The following is a 9933-nucleotide window of genomic DNA, read 5'->3' as shown; positions in this document are numbered from 1 at the left end:
TACATCTTCTGGTATTGTTGAAATGAATACAAAATGCATTTGTGGGTTCAAAAATTGTCTTTTTCTGCAGAATTGGAGACTTCTTAGCAGCTGAGACTCGATTCTAGTTGTGAAGTTTGGTTCTGAGCTTTGCTTTAGTGTGTGGCTCGCTTTTATAGTGGCAGACTCTGAAGGAAATTCCTGTCAAAGCTCCTCTCTCTGGCTGGACATAGTAGGATATTGACTATACTATCCACTCTATCTTTCCTTATGTTAGCCCAATCCTTAACCTTTGAAATATATATTCTCTATTGTGTGAGCAGAGCACCATATCAAAGACAGTCATCAGGCTCTGTGTCTTTCTGTTCTGATTTTAATTTTCACACAAATGTAAGATATATGTGTCCTGCCAACCTGACCTATTGAAACCATCAAAGACAGAGACCAATTTCTGACCTTCAAAGAAGCTACTGATTGTCAAGTTTGAATAGCAGATGTTTTCCAAATAATCTTTTAGTGAGTAAAAGAATTCTTGCTTCAGATTTGAATTCTTTTACACCACCATGGCCTCTACCACCATATCTTTCTGGGATCTCCAGCAGTTTGGTTCCTTTTCCTGATCTTAATTTCCTTAATTACAAAATGCAGAAGTTAATTGAAGAAACATTAAAAAGTTATTGTTGGGGCTGGCAAGATGAGCTAAGTGAGTAAAGTGTTTGCTAGATAAACATGAAGACTTGAGGTTGGATCTTCGGCAGTACTGTAAGAAGCTGTACGTGCTGGGAGCACCTGGAACCATAGCACGAAGCAAGGCAAAGCCAGGTGGCCTTAGGCACTCGTTAGCCTCTCGAGATGAGATAGATGCCCAGCTTCAGGTTCATTGAGAGACCCTGTTTCAAAACATAAGGTGGGGAAGCCATTGAGCAAGACATCACAATGACAACCATGACCCCTGACTTTCATCCTTATCGGTGAACCCCCCCCCCACACACACACAGACACACTTGTTGTAATTGTTGAAATATTGTAGAGTATGCAAAATATTTATAAGCAATATAAATTAGCTATTATATTTGTTCATAATTTTTGTTATCGTTTTGTTACTGTACCTATGTAGAAAAATGTAAATAATTTAGAAATGGCTGATATGTAGCTATAAAGACAGAATATAAAAACACTTGTTGATCTAGATTTATGAGGTATCAAATGTCCATCTGTGGTTCTTCCTATCCTCCACATGGTAGTCTTAGTGGAACAAGCACGGGGAAGTAGCCAGTGCTGTGGGGAAAAGGCTAACTTGCTTTCTACAGGTGTTGTGGATATAGCTCAGTGGTAGAGCACTTGACTGCAGGAGAAAAAAAGTTGTGCAGAGATGACAGCTTACACCAGACTTAATTCCTGCTGGACTTTCTAAACCACACCTATCAACTTTGTCTGATTTCTTCTATATTTCTCCAGCTAACCGTGCAATTACATAGTTCTAATATTTCACAGTGTGTGAAAAAATAGGAATTTTTTTAATACAAGATTTCTCTGTTTTAGCCTGGCCATCCTGAAACTCACTTTATAGACCAAGGCTGGCCTCAAACTCAGAGATCCACCTGCCTCTGCCTCCTGAATGCTGGGATTAAAGGCGTGCGCCACCACTACCTGGCTTAGAATAAAATTCTAATAAGTACATAAGTTATTTTATGGATTAATATCTAAATGTGTTGCTATGTTGTTTCAACTTCTGAAGGTGAAATTAAACAGCCCTTTCATGCTTATTTTCAGATTTATTTTCCTGTATTATTTTCTACTTCTTAACTTTGTTATTAAGCATGGAAAGCACACATATGCATAGGAGGTAAGTCATTTATTTGGCTACGATTCCTTTCCCCAGAAGTTTAACCTTGCTCATAAAGGCAAATTGAAACATCATTATGACATTTTTGTGTGGCCTTCGAAGACCACCTCTGACTGGTTTTAATGATTTAATTATCATTGCCAGTTCCAGTTGTATATAATTTTTAAAGGAGATCCATAAAGGGATTGGAAAGGAATGTTAGAAAACCACAAAAACTTAGAGAGTTGTAAATCTGCATTCTTTATTTCTTTGGAGCAAATTCTTTCAGTTCGTGCAGTGGTCACGAAGAAGGTCTACCCATTGAGTTGACAGTACTCTTATCAACAGGTTATTTCAGAAAGACTTCTGGGACACAGTTTCCACCGGGTTATGCTTCCTCTAGCTGTTCTTTTCAGGGACCATGGTGACATACATCTCTTGAAATTTTTGGAGATATTAGTAAACTGTTGGTTAGTCTGGAGCTGTTCAAAGTGTAAGACAAAGAGCAAGTCAATGAGGAAATTGCTATTCAGGGAAGATGGCAAAGGCTCGTTTTCTTCACCGTTATTACCCTGTAGAAATACATATGGCAGTAAGTGGCTCTGTTTCCTTAATAGGTTTTTATGTCCTGAGGTCTACTCATTTTACTGAGTCTAAAGATACAGGAACACATAAAAAATGTCAACAACCCTTACTGCTGTATTTAAAGTGCTTTCAGTTATGCAGAAACTGAAAACAGGCTTAGAGGCAATGAGACTTCAAAAGTTCCACCATCATGGGTTACATGCAAGCTCCCAGGAAGGGCCTGTCCTAGTCTGCACTGCCCTACTGCCAGAGTATCCCCAGGTGGCTGAAGCTAATGTCTGATGATGTGAAGAAGCAGATTTACAAACTGGCCAAGAAAGGTCTGACTCCCTCACAGATAGGTGTGATCCTGAGGGACTCATATGGTGTGGCACAAGTTTGTTTTGTGACTGGTGATAAAATCTTCAGAATCCTTAAGTCCAAAGGCCTTGCCCCTGGACTCCCTGAGGATCTCTACCATTTGATTAAGAAAGCAGTTGCTGTCTGAAGGCATCTTGAGAGGAACAGAAAGGATAAGGATGCTAAATTCAGTTTGATTCTGATAGAGAGCAGAATTCATAGGCTCGTTAGTATAAGACTAATAAGCAGGTCTGCCCACCCAACTGGAAATAGGAGTCATCTGCAGCCTCCACTTTAGTGGCATAAATTCTGTTGTGTATACAAGCAATAAAATCACTTTGAATTAAAAAAAGTTAGATTTAAAAGCACAGGTAGAGATAAGAGTAGAGACAGTAGCCAGAATGCATTATAAGCATGCATGAAAATGTCATAAAAATAACAATTTTTAAAAAAAGAAAGAAGCAAAAAAGCAAGTGATAAAAATCTTTGAACTTCCTATACTTATATAGTTATTAGAATTCATTTATCTATTTTAACTTCTGTTCTTTCAAATATTTCAAGAATTATATAGTATATGCAATTCAATATTTTTATTTTTTCTTTCATAATATTAAATATTGCTTTCATATTGTCACTTGCTTTGGGTAATTGTAGCTTTAAATGGCTATATAACATTACAGACTGAATCTACAATAATTAACATAAGGAATTTCCTTCTATTGAATTTTGGGGACATCTCCAAATTTTCTTCATTACAAATATTTTTTTTCTGCTTCTTCATTTAACCTGATGAAAATTTCTTTAGCATGAAGCCTAACCCCACAATGATTAGTACTTCTAGCAGGTAGTCAGAGCACTTTCAACTTGACGTATTGCGGAGAACAGTTTGATTTAATCTCGAGTTATTTGCTCTGCATGATACTCCAGTCAGCCACTTTTAAGACTGTAAATTTTAGAGCTGTCTGGGCCTCTACCACTCTCTCACTGTTAAACCTCAGTCAACCATGATGACTTTGCTTTCTCAATGTATCCAATTCAGCCACCTGTTACCATAAATATCGCTCCCTGATTTGAACCAACTTCATCAGTTCTTACCTGGATGGGGTGCCTCAGGAGGTCACTGGAATCTCACATCCAGTCTTCTCTACTCTGAGACAACACAAACAATATCTTCAAGCTGGGACTTGGACCATAGTTAGAACTCCACTTCTCTGAATACACATGGGCAAAGTTGATGTTCCTTCCATGACAGCTCTCATCTCAGCTCATCTCCCATAGCATTCTCTTTGTCTTACTGTCTCCAGGTCTATGAGCAAAGGAGTCGTCTTAAGTCAAGACAGTTAAATTCAATGTTCTGTCTGCTTAATGTTCCTCATACAACTGCATGGCTCAACTGCTCACTTCAGCTGGCCTTCTGAACCCATGGCACCTCACAGAGGTCTTTGTTGACAAAACCAGCACCTTCCTTTCATTACTTCTATAACTCTTACCCTGTTTTACTTTTATTAACAACAACTATTTTGACCTGACTTGATTTCACAAGATTTTATTTATGGATCGTATCTCCTGGACTCACTGAAGTGAAAGTAGGTTTTGAGAGATGTGTATCTTTCTCACATCTGTTAATTCATGTTCCAGAGCAATTAGCTAGCAGGCACTTTGCTAAATGTTTGCTTAATGGATACATGAATGTTTTAGGGAAGTAATTTATTAGCAATGGTGAGAAAGGCACAGGGCCCTGTGTGAACAGTACTGGTGCAGGTGGGAGGGAGAGGTCATTTTTTTATGCTTTAGAGAGGCAATGCCAGGGTACAGGGTGTGAAAAAGAGAATTACTATATTTCTTGGAAGATTTCATTTTATTATTCTCTCTCTTTCTCTCTCTCTCTCTCTCTCTCTCTCTCTCTCTCTCTCTCTCTGCGTGTGTGTGTGTGTGTGTGTGTGTGTGTGTATGTGTGTGTGTGTACAAATGACCTAGGAGGTCAGAGGTATCAGATCTCCCTGTATCTTAAGTTTAGGTTGTTGTGAACTGTCTATTGTGGGCACTGGGAATCAAACCCTGGTCCTTTGGACAAGAAGGAAATATCTTAACGATTGATTTATCTCTCTAGCTCCTAAATAAGTAGTCCTGGCTGGTCTCAAACTCGTGGTCCGCTGTATCTGCCTCTTCCAACACCATTGGCGGTTTCTTTTCCTTACTTGCCTTTGTAAGCACTTTATCCAGGGAACAGTCATTATCATACTTGAGAAGGCATCAGATTATGTGGAGAGCTTATAAAATGAGATTTCTGCAGGCTAATTAATTATTTAATTATGATATATCCACTCTTGGAATACTAGCAGTTAAAAGAGAAACCTATCAATACAGCCAGTAACATAGACTATTTTCTAGAGAAAAACATCTTCAGAAGTAGCAGACTCTGTGATTCCATATGTATACTATTCTTAAAATGACATATAGTAGAGGTGAATAGCAGACTTGTAGTTGCCAGGATTAAAAAGTGAGTTAGGGCAAGTGGATGTAGCTATAATAGAATAACATGGAAGATCTATTTTGGTATCTTGATCCTACCAATGTCAGTATTCAGGATGTGGTATTACTGTATACTGTTACAGGATGTGACCACATACTTCTTCAGTTGACTTTACCTTGTTGAGTCTTTGAAGCATGGGGCTACTTGAATATTGCTTAGGTTGACAATCAGTGATGACCCTCATTCATTCATCAGACACAGGCAATTCTGGGCATTTGATTTGAAGACACGTCCTGATTGGTAAGAGGATGCCCTAAGAAAGTTAATATGTGCAGAAGTTTTGGAGCAGGTGCTTAGGTCCTTTAGATCCTCTTGTTTGCATGGCCTTGGATGGTTAGTGTAGTTTTCCTGCTTCCGCTGAGGTCATTGTTTTCCAAACTGAAATTGAACAGACCTGGGTGTGCCTCTAAACCTAAAGGATTCATCTTGCAAAGATAGTTGTTAAGTATTTCTAAAATTAAATATAAAGATAAAGTTGATACTTTCATATTAGTTGTGTTTTGTATAAATGGAGGTACCTCTTATGGTTGATTTCCAAGTATATCTAAAATGCTGCATTCTGTTTTTGAAACTGGATCTTATTATGTGACCAGATTAACCTCAGTTTCTCCATTTTCCTCTCTTCTCCTCCCATGTACAGGATAATAGGTTCATACCTCCATGGCCAGTATATTTGATTTATCATTATTTCTTTTAGGTCTAATGGTTTTGAGTTAAAAAAAATCTGCTATAGTTATATGGTTAATCTAGGAGTCTTGTTTGTGTGTGTGTGTGTGTGTGTGTGTGTGTGTGTGTATGTGTGTGTAAAGTAAAGCTGGTGTTATTATATCAGGATTTTAAGGAGCAAAGTAACAGCATTCATCCAAGACCTTAGGGGCTCACAGTGTCTTTTTTAGTGATTTAAACTCTGGGCTGTTGTTATCCTGAGTTTAGGTTGAAATATTCATGGCTGAGAAAGCTAGGCCATGAGAACAAGCAGCCTTATGGAGATAAAGACATATTGTGCAGTTTACACTGCTTTCCAATTTTTGAAACACTAGAAAGCATTACAGAGTGAGACAACTTGCCTGAAGTCCCAGTGTGACACTTGGTGCAATAGCGATTCCATTTCTGTTTCATGGGCCTCTAATGTTTACAATAGTATCCTTCCTTGTCTACAGTGACCGTGTCTTCTACATCTACCATCACAATAGGTCACCTGAAATCCAGTGCAGTTAGTTAAAGAGACTTAAGAACTGGATCAGATGCCTTTGCAGTTTCCAAGTAGGAGCTTTACCCAGGGACGCTGTGTCTCTCCAAATCTCAGGGGAGGATGAGGAGAAGCCCCTCATGTGGATTGTGTTTCTGCACATTTGTGGAATATTTTTGCCAGAAGCTATAAAGTGGAGATTCCTTGTTTAAAATTTTACTCAAAGTCAAGTGTCTATACCAAGCCCTTCTTAGGTCACGGTGACATCAACATTGTGTGTTTGTGTGTGTGTGTGTGTGTATGTGTGTGTGTCATGGGGGAACAAGGCTGTGTTGTACATGTCCTAAGGATTCCATGCAGAAAGGAGAGTGTTCTTCAGATATCTCCAGAGAAGTATAAGTTGTCATTGAAGTTCACAGTTCTTGATCCAGTCCATACTGGTTATCCATACATTAATTGAGGGCTTACCATGGAATCAGAGGAACAAATAACTCTGTCTTTGAAAACTGAGATGGAGTATTCGATAGACTAGGAAAGAATTTTTTTCATGCAAAACATTGGTAATCTAGTAAATAATTTAAAAAATCTACTAAAAGGGATTGCAAATGTAAAGATTTTCCATTAAACATAAAGCTTTAAAAAAGACAGTATTAATAATCTTCTCACTTGTAAAATAGGAATCAAACTCTCTCTCTCTCTCTCAAACACACACACACACACACACACACACACACACACACACACACACACACGCATATATGTGCCAATACCCCAATAGCTTTATTGTAAATCTGAATGTAGTCACGGAGGTAAAAATACATAAGAAGCCCAATTTTTTCCCCAATAGCTGAATCTGTCTCAGAGTTGAACACTAAACAAACATTCTATCAATAACCCACATCCCCAGACCAGACATTCTTTATCTCCAAGACAGGCAGTATATAAAACATATTAATAGATTGGATAGGGAGAAAAGATGAATTGGAAGACAGTTAAAAGGGCTTAAAAATCTGGCTGGTTAAATAGAATTTGGTGGCCACATTTTCGTAAAGGCAAGATAGCCCGGTTCCAATGGGAAATCGGAATCCTGTTCTTTTTACAAAAATCATGACTTTTTTCCCCCACTTTCCATCCAGTTTAGCCCAAATGGTCCATATTCACCCTTTTTTTTTCCCCAACCTGCCTTCAACACCCACTCTTAAGTAAAATTAACAAATGATCCCATTTTTTCCCATTAGTAACAGCCATTAGCAGGAATGTTCAACACCCACCAGCCTTAACCCAAACCTAATTAGCCGGTGCTGCCTGCCACCTCCTACTTACAAAGCGCACCTTTCTTTCCTCAGCCCAGCTATAGCTCTCTTCAAAACAGCATGGGAAGAACTCTCCTCCTCAGCCAACTCTGCCTCACGTCATTAATCAACTTTCTGGAAGCCTCATCCAGGGTGGGGGCTGTTTCCTGCTCGTGCTGGCCAGTTGAACAAGAGCTAAGTGGGACTTATGTGTATACACTGTACAGCAGCGGCTACCCCGGGAAATACAGTATACACAGACAGCAAGGCATGTGTCCCGGAAGCTTGTCTGTGTGTAGACCCAGTCTATGTGACACTCGCATTCTTCTGCTGTCAATGCCACGCTTTCACTGGAACAGCACAGAGAGGACGGCTTTATACTTTACAGATTCAAGAGGGAAACTCATGATCTAGGAAGGAATGCCGGGAAAGAAAACGTTTTCTATATTAGATAGCTTTCAAAAAAAAAAAAAAAAAGAAGAAGAAGAAGAAGAAGCAGAGAATTTGAATCATCAGTACATGAGGGTTCATCTTGATGTGCCTTCACTGTCGTTTTCTGTGCAGCGGTGGCCTTCATGTCTAAGAACGGTGACATCCCCGGTGGCGTGCTCACCTCCTGGAGTGATACGTTGCTAAGGAATGAAACAGCATTATAGCTCTGGCTCTTAGATTAACACTGCTCCTTGCTATGCGTTTCTGTCGGTTGCTTGCTCTAACCTCCCGTCGCTTCCTTCATAAACTCAGAATGATAGTGATACTCTCTTCAGAAGGGAAAGGAGGAATCAAGTATGATATTAGAACAAGCATCGATACCTGGCCTCTTCCCAGGACCCCTGCCTCCCCACTCACCAGCATAAATATAGTTTAGGGGCTATGGCTGGGTTTTCCTCTAGATCCCAAGGCCACCTACAGAGGGTCCTGCCCTGAACTCCAGTGTCCTATGGACAAAAGACTGGGGATATTGCCTCTTTGTTTTTCTTTGACCTGTTTTTTCTTTGGGGTCTGTGGGATTTCCTGGCAACAGCCCCCTCCATGGTGAGAAAATATGTGCTTGCTATTTGAGGAGTATGCAGTGTACTCCTGAGGTCGCCTCACTACCCACTGGCATAACTACAGAGTGTCAGTAGGTGACGGATGCCCCTGATGGCAGCACATCTCAGCCTAGTGTTCCAAATCTGTTCCTGCTTGGATTCTGTACTTTGGTGTTACAAATTGGCAAAGTAGCTTTTGTGAAATGGTTTAGTTTTTAAAGATTTGGCTCTGACATAGACAGCTTCCTTGTCTTTTTCATTTAGTGCCTTTGGGTACCTACCACCTCCTCCCCTGTAAAATAAAAGGTACCACTGCTTCCCTTGTGCCTGTTTTCTGTAGATGTTTGCTGCTCTCTCAGCAATTTGGGAAACTGATACTCATTTCAGCCAGTCTTATCTCTGCTTATAGCTTCATTGGTGATTCCTCAGCTTCACTGTGCCTTCTGTGTTAACTACCACATTAAAACTTTAGGTTTTCTTCTTCTTCCACATTATGAGTATGAACTCATAGACATTTCTTTTTTTCAATGGGTCTACCTTTTTGCCACTATTTTGTTTCTCAAGTTTATCTCACATTTATCCAACAGAAAACTTTTTGTGTCTGTCTCAGGGTACTTTTAAAACTATCGCTTATTAATTTTAGTATTTTGTTGCTTTCTAGAATAATAAAATTCCCTAGAATTATCTTCTACATTCTCTCCTTCATCCCCAGACATCAGCTCTTTCTCCTCAAGTATGTTTGGTGCTTGGTGTGGGAATATATGTGTTGCTTTTATTGATTAATAAAGAAACTTCTTTCAGTCAATGGCTTAACAGAATACAGCCAGGCTGGAAGTTCTATCTATCTATCTATCTATCTATCTATCTATCTATCTATCTATCTATCTATCTATCTATCATCTATCTCTTTGTGTGTATGTGTGTGTGTGTGTCTGTAAAGATAGAGAGAAAGTATGCAGAGTCAGTGAGAAGTCATGCAGCTGCCTCCAGAGACAGACGCCTCCGCTGGAGTCCACCGAAACTTTGCTGGTAGGTCAGATGACCAGATAATGGGTTAGTTTAGGATATAAGAGCTAGCTAGCAATATGCTTAAGCTATTGGCCAAACAGTATGGCAAACAATATAGTTTCTAAGTGATTATGTTCGGTCTAAGCGGCTGG

The 9933-nt window shown here is 39.4% G+C and overlaps 1 pseudogene; it reads left to right on the top strand.

The window, feature by feature from the left end:
• Positions 1-2579: 2579 nt before the first annotated feature.
• LOC119808003 lies at positions 2580-3034 on the top strand (annotated as a pseudogene).
• The last annotated feature ends 6899 nt before the right edge of the window (positions 3035-9933 follow it).

This window comes from Arvicola amphibius, chromosome 2, assembly GCF_903992535.2.
Source record: "Arvicola amphibius chromosome 2, mArvAmp1.2, whole genome shotgun sequence".
NCBI classification, from domain to species: Eukaryota; Metazoa; Chordata; class Mammalia; order Rodentia; family Cricetidae; genus Arvicola; species Arvicola amphibius.
Note: the sequence above shows the minus strand (reverse complement) of the source record. Positions and strands in the feature narration are given on the sequence as shown.